Source organism: Delphinapterus leucas, chromosome 21 (assembly GCF_059928025.1).
Source record: "Delphinapterus leucas isolate spDelLeu-1000000601 "Yukka" chromosome 21, BTC_Dleu_Yukka2, whole genome shotgun sequence".
NCBI classification, from domain to species: domain Eukaryota; kingdom Metazoa; phylum Chordata; class Mammalia; order Artiodactyla; family Monodontidae; genus Delphinapterus; species Delphinapterus leucas.
Window position 1 is genome coordinate 17999649 of NC_143149.1, and position 12782 is coordinate 18012430.

Here is a 12782-nt window from a genome sequence, read left to right on the forward strand (position 1 = left end):
GAGGTTTTACTTTTTCGAATGTAGTTTCCAGAATTGCCTAAAAAAGAGTGGCTCAGAACCATGCTCTACAAAACTCATATATTCAAAAAAAATTTCATTCCACGCTCAACTGCATAGTAATTCCTGGAATTTTTAGTGGCAGGAGTTTGTGAGCTACCAACTGAAAAATTGATCAAAGTGCTATTAGAACTCACCTTCCTTCTATTAACAGTCATCATAATGGCCCCCAGCCCTGGGTGCTTCTCTTGTTCAACTTCAGTCATCCTGAACCCGTCACCGAGCTTTCCATGGATTGGCTTATTAAAGTTTCACTGATGAATGTTTTCCCCTATTTGGCGCCTGCCTTTGGAAAGATAGCTGCAAGCAAGGAATACTCAGTAACTCAGTCATACGTGGGGGAAGCGCTAAAGAAAGGCAAACTTTTCTTACTGATGTGAAGTGACTTTGGGAACTATTAAACCTCTAGAGGAGAAAATGCTTTTTCAGTGCTTATTCCTGCCTTGTAAAACCTGTCACAAACACAGCCCCTGACTTTTAAAGATGCTACTTAAAAAAACTCAGCTGGTGGGCATAATATTTAAATATTGCCCCAGTATGATTCCCAGCAGCTGTTACTGAAAAACAGGTGAAGTGCGTCATAGTCAAAGTTCGAGCAGTTTCTGGGGGAGGTGTTCAGAGAGAGTGAACTGAGCCTTTTCTCCCTGCTGGGAAGCCACGGCAACAGGAGGGAGAGGGCAGGAAGAAATGTGAGCAGGTAGATTCTTCTGTGGAGGTGAGTGGATGAGATAATGAAGTTAGCTAATTTGGGCTCTGCTGACTTATTTTTCTGTTCCTGGAACTTTTCTCTGTACAAACACAGGAAGCCATCTCCTTGGTGAGGTTTTTAATGAAACAATTTACTTGAAATAATAATAAAAAAAAGAGCTTCCCATGCTGCTTGCGTTTTAGTGAGAGTACTTCCTCTACAGCTAGGTCTGTGTTATTGATTGGAAACCCTGGCATGAAAATATCCCAACTATCTCTGGGAAAGCCGGACTAATTTACGTGTGGTTTACCAAGTGATTTGGATTGTTTTACTCCTTCACTTAAAATGTGACTCTGACAGGCTTTCAGAAGGTTAATGTATGATATTTACAAAAGAAAAAAGGAATTTAAAAAAACAATACAGGGAAAAATATTAGTCTTATAAAGCTGTGACCAATATTCTTCCCCAAAGGTGTTATAATTCCACTTTAAAACTGATTTATAGGGGATTCCCTGGTGGCGCAGTGGTTGAGAGTCCGCCTGCCGATGCAGGGGACACGGGTTCGTGCCCCGGTCTGGGAAGATCCCACATGCCGCGGAGCGGCTGGGCCCGTGAGCCATGGCCACTGAGCCTGCGCGTCCGGAGCCTGTGCTCCGCAGCGGGAGAGGCCACAACAGTGAGAGGCCTGCGTAACGCAAAAAAAAAAAACGGATTTGTGATTCAAACCGTAAAATGGTTATAGATTGACTTTTTGTAATATTCAGATTGTACTGTTCTGCATAGAATGTGGACCCAGAAAGGGGAAGCACTTTATTTTGGAAACGTTTGGCTTAGGTAATTTGTGAGTACAAGTGTTAACTAATGTTGACTCCAGAAGGACTTATTTGTAGGGTTGTATTTTTGAATACTGAGTTTATTTTAAAAACCATTTTGGAATGTTAAAATAAGCTTGATTTAAAAAAAAAAAATTTGGATTGAAACATACATCTTTTTGTGTTTAAACCTCCAGAAGTATTCTTCATTTTCCCAATAACTTGTACCACCCTCTGAAAATCTCCAGTGTTAGGAAACCCTTTGTTATATTTAAATAATTATAGAATCACAGGAATCCTCTTTAAGAAGTTATTTCTTTGTGCCCAGGTAGCCCTTTGAGAGGCCACTACGACATTTAAAGACCTAAAATTCTTTGGTTGCAACACTGTAGATTTCCTTTAGATTACATTCCAGGGTCAAATAACTTTTACAGCTGAGAACTTTTTCCTGCCAAACCTAAACTCCTCCCCTTAAATTTTAAGCCTATATATCAAAATCCAGAAGCAGGCCCTGTCTATCCACCTTGTACAAAGATATCATTCTCTTTTTCTCCCGGAACGGTGGAATTGAAAAAAAGCTGTTTGGTTTCACATAAGGGGCCAATTTTTCCCCTTGAAAAACTCACGAGATTATAGTATTTACTGACATAGTTCCATGACCAATCTTTGAGTCATCTGTTTGGAGATTTTACCACTTTTGACTGTAAGGGGAAGAGAAAGTTATGTGGAGCTATTGCTCCAAGAGCATCAAATACTTCGAGAACAAAATCTGGGGGATAATAATTTCACCCAGCAGGCTCTGGGATACTAACAGATTTCTAGGTGATTAAAATTTGAAAGGACACAGATAGCCATTTAAATGTAATGGGATTGTAGATGAAAGTGCACAGGGTGTTTGGTTAATTCCTTTAGATCTAGTCAGACTTGTTACAGCTAATGTCCAATAATGGGACAATGCCCTTTGTTAGCCTAAAGCTTTTTCTCAGTTCCCATTTTCAATGCAAATCTAATTATCACAAACATATTAAATTATTTGGGAGGAGTAGAGCAAACAGGAGGGCATAATTGTTGCATCTTAACCCTTGCTTTTGGTTATATAGACAGTGCCCTGTTGGAGATCAAAAGATATGTAAGAGGGCTTCCCTGGTGGCACGGTGGTTGAGAGTCTGCCTGCCGACGCAGGGGACACGGGTTCGTGCCCCGGTCCGGGAAGATCCCACATGCCGCAGAGCAGCTGGGCCCGTGAGCCATGGCCGCTGAGCCTGAGCGTCCAGAGCCTGTGATCTGCAACGGGAGAGGCCACAACAGTGAGAGGCCCGCGTACCGCAAAAAAAAAAAAAAAAAAAAAAAAAAAAAAAAAAGATATGTAAGAAAGTGTTCTTACCTTTAAAGAATGAATGCTCTAGAAGGGACAAAAGGAAAGTACAAAAGTATGTTTTGCACAATGTGAGAGAATAAGAAATGCAGAAATAGAAGAAAAACAGCAATTATTGGGGAAAGACTAGTAAATCCAGTCACAAATATTGAACAAAGTGTTGAGCGGTGGGGGTGGGGAGGGAGAATGTGGAATTGAAGAAGAAAAGATATTATTCATATTAGAGATTGGACATTTCACAAAGCAGCAGGAGCTGAGCAGATAACTCTTCAAGTAGTGACATGAATGAGGAGACAGAGCCAGATTTTTATAAAAAAATATTCCAAGTCTTTCCTTGAATTTATTTGACTAGTTTTATTGCTTCAAGATTTAGGACTATTGCCATATTGAATAAAATGAGAACGAAAACTTCTCAGTATTTCCAGAAAATTGCCTGGAAGGAGAAAAAGAAGCAATAAGTGAAGATGACAAATAAATGGGTCACGGTGGTAATAGGATTTTATCCCATTATTTTAAATTTAAGGCTGGTTTACCTCTTTTGAATTGCCTGGTTGTCTTAAGAATAAATTATTTAATTTACTCTTCAACTAAAGAAGAAATGAAAATCAAAATGTATATTTTCATAGTATGTCTCTTCAAAACTTTTAATTTTCATAATCACAGTGAGATGAAAGGCAGTTAAAGCATGGACATAGGAGGGAAGAGCAGTGCCTTCTTGTTGGGAGACCTGTTTGAAGTCCTGTCTCATTAGCACCCTGAGGCTGTTTCCTCATCTATAACATTTATGCTGTTAGTTTCAATAGAGGAATATATAGCACAGGGGTCCTGGTTGACGAGGAATAGCTCTGATACAAAGGACAATCTAGGCACATGTGCCTGTTATTTCTCCCTGGGAACTCTGTCATATCGTATTCTGGGGGCCTCTTTAATTTCCTTACTTTCGGCTCCTGTGTTCTTACCTCTCTGAAGGCAAGAGAAAAACCATAAAGATGATTGCAAGAGGGACTTCCCTTGCGTTCCAGTGGTTAAGACTCTGTGCTTCCACTGCAGGGGGCACAGGTTCAATCCCTGGTCAGGGAACTAAGATCCCACATGTGGTGTTGCGTGGCCAAAAATTTTTTTTAAAAATTAAAAAAAGAATGTGAGGTAAAAAGAACATTTCTTTCTTCAGCTATTAGAGAAGAGTTAGCTTAAGCCATCCAAATCGCAGTTCTTTTTTTCTTGGACTCTACCACGGTCCTACTAGGTCTCCCGTGGGCTTCTAACCTCTTCAAAAAGGAGATAGTCCATGTTACAGGGGAAGAAAGGGAGGGAAAGAAAAGCGGCACACATACATGTACACACAAACTACAACAGATAATTGTGTTGCCCAAGTAATGTGAAGTAAAGAGAGAGAATAATTGAAGAAAGATAATCCAGACAGGTCATTTCAGGTAGACGGTTGGTTGGTTGATTTGGTTGGTTGATTCATGTATTCATCCAAATCTTACAGAGGTGTCTTCCGTGATTCAGACACTTCTTAGGGACCAGACAGACAAGGACTCTTCATTCTCTTACATTTTAGGGAGAAGAGAGAAACAATAAACAAGAAAAAGCATAGCTGAATAACCTATTTCTCATTATGGTAAGAATTTCGGAGAAAATCAAATATGGTGCTGTGATAGTAAATGGAGGGGGGCCGAGTTTAGTCAGACTGAATCTGCAGGGAAGGCTTTACTATTCAATGAATATTGATTTGGTGTCTATGGGGTGCTGGACATTGGCACCCATTTATCACTGCCTGTTTCACAAAAAGCCCTTCCCGGCTGACTTCCATTTCTGTGACGCTACCTGAGGGGCTGTCCTTCCTCATCCCCCACCTCCAGGCTAAAGCATGTGACTGCTGGGTCAGGTGAGATCGTACGAGATCATACACAGGAAACTCTTACATAAACTCTATATAACAAATATTTAATGTATGCCTTCTATATGTCAGTCATATATCAGTGAATAACACATACACACACATACACACACATGATGCACACACACGTACAGAGCCCTTGTAGAGTTTACAATCTATTTAAAGATATATTCTCTTCGTCTTTCTCTTTCTTACAAAAAGGCAAATTTAAGGCCAGAATTATTGTAATGAAACCATTTTCCTTTGCGCTTTATTAGATTGAGATTTCAAATATTTGCAAAGCAAATAGTCATTTATTTAGAGGCATTTTCACCCAACATTCCTATACCTTTCATATTTGCTTTATTCTTAATCAGGTTTGGTTACTAAGTGAAGTAAGGCCCCTCTTTCAACTTGATCATTCAGTGTGTTATATTTCAAGCCTTTGGGTTTATTTCAAGATTTTATTTACAAAGAATTTGTCTATTTTTGAACTTATTTATTATACTATAAGCGGGCATGAAGTTATCTCTTCCACATGCCTTATAGTTCAATCCACTACCTCAAAACAGCAAGGTGGGACTATTTATCTTTTAAAATATTTCAGCAGACTAAGGAATATTGGTTGAAGATGCAGAAACATACACCTTATGAGAAAATGGGTCAGCTTAACATCTTCTACTTTGAGATGGGCACGCTGCCCAAAACATTAACAGCAATAAAATTATTCCGTAACTTACAATGATTAATGAAGAAAAGGTGCCTCTTTACCTCAGCTAAATTCTTCAAATGACAGAACAAATAGAAGAGAAGAAATAAAAGTTGTTCATGTTTTTTTCATGACTCCAGTAGAGGTTAGAGTAACCAGAAACTGATGGGCCGTAGAATGTCCGCTTTCTGTGTGAAGGTGAAAGACCTTCATGCCATTACCAGCTTGGAAACTGCCTCTGGGTATAGGAACAGCACTCAAGCTTGTCCAGGAAAATGATATCCAGGGGGGAAATGTATTCCAGTTTTTAGCATTTACCTCATGATTTTTGCGGTGGAAATGTCTTAAGGGATGTAAAATGAACACTGCGCTTTAAGATTACCTTGAAGAGTGTTTTGCTCACTGAAGCATAAGAAAACATAGTGTTTCAAATTAGAAAAAGGAAACAGAATAGGAACTAAAAATGGATGCAATAGCTAAAACCAAAAAAGAAAAGTATTTTAAAAATGAGAAGAAAATCATTTTATCTTGCACTGTTTGAAATCCCCTCTATTTTTTCCAATTAGAACAAAACTATACAATATTGTGAGTCTCCCTAATGCACATTTTTTTCTTTTCTTTTTTTAGAATTCTTTTCCATTATAGTTTATTACAGGGTATTGAATATAGATCCCTGTGCTATACAGTAGGACCTTGTTTATTTTGTATACAGTAGCTTGCATCTGCCAGTCCCAAACTGCTGATGTATTTCCTCCTCCCCCCAGTTTTCATTTTGGTAATCGTAAGTTTGTTTTCTATGTCTGTGAGTCTGTTTCTGTTTTGTAAATAAGTTCATTTGTATCAAAGTTTAGATTCCAAATATAAGTGATACCATATGGTAGCTGTCTTTCTCTGTCTGACTTCAGTTAGTATGATAATCCCTGGGTCCATTCATGTTGCTGCAAATGGCATTATTTCACTATTTTTTATGGCTGAGTTGTATTCCATTGTATATATCAATATATACCACATCTTCTTTGTCCATTCATCTGTCGATGGACATTTAGATTGCTTCCATGTCCTGGCTATTGTAAATAGAGCTGCAGTGAACATTGTGGCACATGCATCCTTTCGAATTATGGTTTTCTGCAGCTATATGCCCGGGAGTGGGATTGCTGGATCATATGGTAACTCTATTTTTAGTTTTTAAAGGAACCTCCATTCTGCTTTCCATAGTGGCTGCACCAGTTTGTATTCCTACCAACAGTATAGAAGGGTTCCCTTTTCTCCACACCCTCTCTAGCATTTATTTCTAGACTTTTTAGTGATGGCCATTCTGACTGGTGTGAGGTGATACCTAATTGTGGTTTTGCTTTGCATTTCTCTAATATTTAGCAAAGTGCAGCATCTTTTCATGTGTTTATTGGCCATCTGTATGTCTTCTTTGGAGAAATGTCTACTTGGATCTTCTGCCCAGTTGATTGGGTTGTTGTTGTTGTTATTGATTTGTATGAGCTATTTGTATCCTAAGCTGTATTTTTAAAATGGGTGACACATTCATGGTAATTTGAGATTGGGAGAGAAGATGCTTTCTGGAGGCCATGGCGATCAGGCACTTTCAGATTCTGGATGTGAAGCAGCATGGCCTATAGATTAGAGCAATAGCTACCTGGCAAAAGAGTATCAGTGGTAAGGATTGGAGTAGTAGTGACATAACATAGGAAACGGATGAACTAAAAATAGAATTCAGACAGGCATCTTTTATTTCAGACAATGGTACCTTTTTTGTAGTGTATTTTTTGGAAACGTCGTTTTCTAATCCTATGTGTCAAGATAGGCTGCTCTGTGTTGTTTCTGCCTCCTGAGTTTATCTAGAACAATCAGGCAGGTGCATGCAAGAATTTTTTTCCTTTTTTTGCCATCTAATCTATTTTCTATTATCCACAGATTTTTTTGACCAGACAATGAACCTCTGATGGGCAGATATATGATTACCAAACATTATGTTGTAGCTCCCATAACATTGGTTTTGTTGATATTTTTCCTGCTGGGATAATCACTGTATTGAAAGGGTACAGATTATGGCCAAGGACAGAGTTGTTGAATGAGTTCGAAATTAGTCAGGCCGAGGTTCTGCAAATTTTAATTCAGAAACTGCTGGATTTAAGTTTGAATTTTGATTTTTTTTTTCTTGCAGGGGTATTGAGTGCATTTTTCATACTCAAGGACAATAATTAGTCCTTGCCAGGCAAAGATGGAAAATTCTACTTCATTAGTAAGCCCAAGAGAGGAGGCTCTCTGAACTTACTTTAACATCCCGCTGGAGAGAGTCAGGATTCAGTACAGAAACATCTGGGCTGCTAAGGGATTGGGGAGTACTAGGCGGAGGTTCCTCCTAAGGACTAAAATACTGCTTTGCTCTAAAGGTATCTGTTCTACCAGGGTCAAGAATAATAGAAAAATAAGGGTAAGGAGTCAATTCTGGGCAGAGTCTTGTTTATTCTACTGGCACATGCAGTGCTTGGGAATTACTATGTGAAGCATGACTTAATAAGTGTTTTCTCCATTGCGCCCCATTATAATTATATATGAAAGAAAGAATTGCATATTCCTTCAAGGATATTGGGTTCCAGATTAAGATGTACCTACCATCCGACTATTCAAAAGATGCTGCTAAGCCCAAATCATTTCCATGAGAAAGTAGTAATGGATTAACACAAAGGGCAGTTTCCATTTTCTTCTCTTCCCTCCATTTTCTGGCTTGCTAGTGTAATGGGGCCAGAGCATTTTAGTCAATGCTGTCTGATAGAACTTTCTCTGATAATGGAAATGTTCCATATCTGCACTGTTCAATATGATAGCCACTCACCATATTCTGGGCGTTAGGAACTTGAAATGTGGCTAATGTTACTGGTAAATGAATTGGAAATTTTATTTAATTTTAGCTAACTTAAATTTAAATAGCTACATGTTGCTAATGGCTACCACATTGACAGGGTGATCTAAGAAATGGAATAAAACCATAAGTAACGCATTCATTTATCTTCACTGACCAGAATTCTTAGATGCTACAATTAGAATTATTAAAATGTCACATAGTGTTGTCACTTCACAAAAATGAATTTACTTTTCCTTTTCCTTTTTAAACCAAGGGAGGAACATACATTTTTCAGACAGGGTAATCAGTTCAGTGAATATGCTTTCATAAATAATATTGCTTCTTTTATGTTGTGTAAGAAGCTGATCTCCGAATCATATAAAGGGAAGTGTCTGCGCCTTGAGAAGACACATCATGACACAGTAGTGATGGAACATGAATTGTCTGTATACTGCAATATCTCAGCTTTCTTCAGGATTCATTTTGCTTTCTTCAACAGGCCAGGAGAACTCTCAAGGTGAAGGGTATCAGGTACAGTTTTCAGGTGTGGTCAATTTCTTGCATTACAGTTGTATTTGTGTCAGAAGTCAAATAACAGACCTTTAATATTTTTTCACTGATTTTTTTATTATTCCAGTGGGTTCTGTTACGTGATCTTTTGTGTTCATGTGTTAACTATTGATATATTATGGCAAACCATACTAGAGCCATACAAACTAATCCCTTTAGGAGTTTATGGTGGAATTTAACAACACATAGAAACAAATATGCCACCTTTCCAATATTAAAATTTAGGTGAAGTTCATTATATCATATGTGAGGCTAAGTGCTCCTTTTTGACTATTAGGCATAATTCACTACTGCCTATAATTTTAGTTTCAATTCTGGTTCCATGTTTTTCTACCATTGCACTTTCCCTCATTTCCAGAGACTGCAATGTCTTCTTGACTCAGGAAATGAAGAGAAGGTGAAAGTGGGAAAACTGAGGGCATCTAGAAAAGTTAATGGATAGATTGTGAATATCTATGAAATTTTCACCCTCTCTGTCCCATTGTCTTCTTGTCAATTTCCTCTATAAGTGTTTTACTAAGGTATAGAGGCCAGTCAACTTCAATTTACAAAATATGTATGACATTGTCAGCGTGTAGAATTGTCCTCTAATAACATGAATTTTAGAGATGTGTTCATAAAAGGGAAATTGCACTCAAGATGTCTGAGTGAATTGTTACAGCAACACACTTGACTGAAGTAACTTTTACTCAGTTTTTTCCTTCTCCTTTCCTTATTTTGAACTTTGTACCACAGTTCTCCTTCTCTTAATTAAATAAAAAAAATTAAAACATATTTTCCAGGATATTTGGAAAGTATCAGATAAAGTTACTTACCTTACCTGAATTCCTGAATGTATTTCAGAGCAATCTTTCTCCCATGCTGATCACAGAGAATCTTCCTAATACACTTCAAGACTTTCTGTCATGACTTCTACAGCAGTGGACAATCATCTAGGTCAACAGGTTTTGGGGGTGAGAGTCTTCAGGGAGGTACATTGCCACATTTTGAAAGCTGATTGTTTTATTAGAGAGACTAGGAATGTTGGCAGCAGTGAAACAAATTCTTTTTGCAAGCTTATTTAATTTTTGGCAACAAAAATTCTGCTTCAGGTGAAGATCAGCATATGGCAAAATAAGGGCCTGTAATTCTGATTCCCTCATGTGGGTAAGCAGGGTTAGAGATAAATAAGAGTTCAACTTCCCCTTCTCAAGTAGACATTCACACGTTTTGTAAAGCAATCCACCTTTCAGAGAAGATGGCAACAGAAACGAACTGTCCTACCTCAAGTAAAAGCCAAACAGTAACAAGTTACCCTGCAGTGCTTTGTTTCAGAGCCCGTCTTAAGAGACGAAAGGAAAGGCAGAGAGAAAGAGAGAGAGAGAGAGAGAGAGATGAAAGAAAGAAAGAAAAGAGAGAAAGAGAAAGAAAGAAAGAAAGGGAAAAATATTTTGACTCTGACAACTTACAAGATTTAAAACAAAACTGGAGATGCTCCTAGAGGAAAAACCCAACAGACGCATACTTACAGAACACTTCATTGTGTTCAGTTTGATTCTAGACAGGCTGACTTAGGAAGGGTTAAATGAATGCTAATTTTTCACACAACCACACTTCTAACTGTAACATCTAAATGGCAGAGTCAAAATTGCTGTGCTTGAAACCTAGCTCCTCTTGGACTAAGTTTTTAAGTTCTATAGGCTTTAGTTTCTTTACCTATATAATTAGGATAACCATCATACTTATTTTATAGGTTTATTATTATTATTATTAATAACTTTTGTTTTTATCTCCAAGTCATTCAACTTACTTGTGTCTGTATCTGTTGCCATTATCCTAACCCATCTGCCTATCATCTCTCGCTTGGAACACTGCCTTAATTGCCTATTGGTCTTCTTTGCACTTCTTGATTTTTTCCATTTCCTGTCTTATCACATAGAAACCAAAGTGATTAACAAAAAAACAGAACCAAAGAACAACTGGATCAGATTGTGTTACCCTCTCTCAAAATCCTTCAGCATTTTCCTTTTGCTCTTAGAATAAAATCTCAACTCCTTTTCATGACCAGCAAGGATTTAACAGATCTGGCTCCTCTTCTGCTTCATCTTCTCTGGGCTTTTACACTTACCGTCCCTTCTGCCCGAATCGTTTTGCCCAGTTGGTGGTAGAGGTGGCTCATAGTCATTCTTTCGGTCCATCTTAAATGATCCCTCTACTTATAGCCCTTCCTTCCCTCCTTCATCTCAGTTGTCCTTCCCTAGCTATTGTCAATACAATCATCATGTTTATTTTCTTAATCACAATATAAAGGTATCTTGTTCACCATCATGTCGCCAGGGCCCAGTGATCATGTGACATATAGTGGTCACGCACAGTAACAGGTACTTATTAAAAAAAAAATTTTATTGAAGTATAGTTGATTTACACTGTTGTGTTAATTTCTGCTGTAGAGCAAAGTGACTCAGTTATACATATATATGTTCTTTTTCATATTCTTTTCCATTATGGTTTATTACAGGATATTGAATATAGTTCCCTGTGTTATACAGTAGGACCTTGTTGTTACCCATCCTATATATAAGAGTTTGCATCTGCTAATCCCAAACTCCCACTCCATCCCTCCCCCACCCCCCTCCCCCTCCAGCTACTTTTATTGAGAGCTGTGATAGGCACTCTTTCAAGCGCTTTGCACGCACACACTTATATTCCTCACAACCTGTGAGACAGGTGTTATTTTTATCTCATTTTAGATGAGAATTTAAATATTCTGCCCAAGGTCATTTAGCTAAAAGTGGTCGACTTGAGACCACAACCAAGGAAGACTAGCTGCAGAGTCTAACTCTGTAATCATTTTTCAAATCCTGATGAATATTTGAATAAATGAATATGCATAGTACATGCCTAGCATCTAGCATGTGTTAAAAATAAAGCTATTAATATTGTTATTATTCACATGGGAACGATTTTATTCTCTTACTGGCTTGTTTCCTCAGAGTCGTAGTGGCCAGAGCATGGGTTAAAGCTGTTAGAAAGTTGAACGGGTAGCTGACTGGTCTGTAAAACTTCTACGGAGTTAGCTGTCTGCCTATAATAGTTCCGTGACAGACATGCCTTGAGTCAAATCAGCTGATTTGGCTTAAGGCTCTCTCAAACAGCCTCGTGGAATACGAATCTTCATTTTAAATTTGAAGGTCTAATGCTACTCGATGTTCCACAAATCTTACAATCAGTGTTACACTTCTGTGGAAGCTATAAAATATATTTCAGTGACTGGAAGCCGTTCAAAAGATTATCTAGAGATTTACTACTTTTAAATTGGAAGCAGAATAAGTGCAGTGGCTAAGCAACAGAGGGGAAATCCAGGGCCGAGGCTTCATCTAATCCTCATTACTATCTTCTGTTGGTCTTTCCTCATTTCAATCAAATTTGACCTTTAATAAAAGATTTACAGTAATAAAAGGAGATGAATACTCATTTAAATTTAATGGTTGTACTGATCTGTACTAACAACACATACCCCCCAAAGCCTAGGTATTACGCTAGGAAATTTGAAGCATATCTGGACAGAATTCTGTTCATGAGGTAGTGGGTTCCACACCTTAACCCTATGGCTAGATGGCGAGTCCCCTTGATCTTAACTCACAGGATTATGGTGAAGATTTGAAAATAATGATGCATGTAAAGCACTCTTGCAGTGGCAAACACATTGCAAATACTATTATTTTTCCTAATCTAATTATTAATTTAAAATAATCTTGAGGGCTTTCGTTAATATTTTATTCGAGACTCCTGGAGGCCTGAAGGAATGTGTTAAGAATGACTGAACCTCTTTTTAAAAAGAGAACAGTGACTT

The 12782-nt window shown here is 38.0% G+C and overlaps 1 long non-coding RNA gene across 1 annotated transcript in view; it reads left to right on the plus strand.

Moving 5' to 3' along the window:
- LOC149744433 (uncharacterized) overlaps window positions 1-12782 on the plus strand; it is a 120422-nt gene that overhangs the window by 74440 nt on the left and 33200 nt on the right. The gene's annotated exons all lie outside the window — the stretch shown is intronic.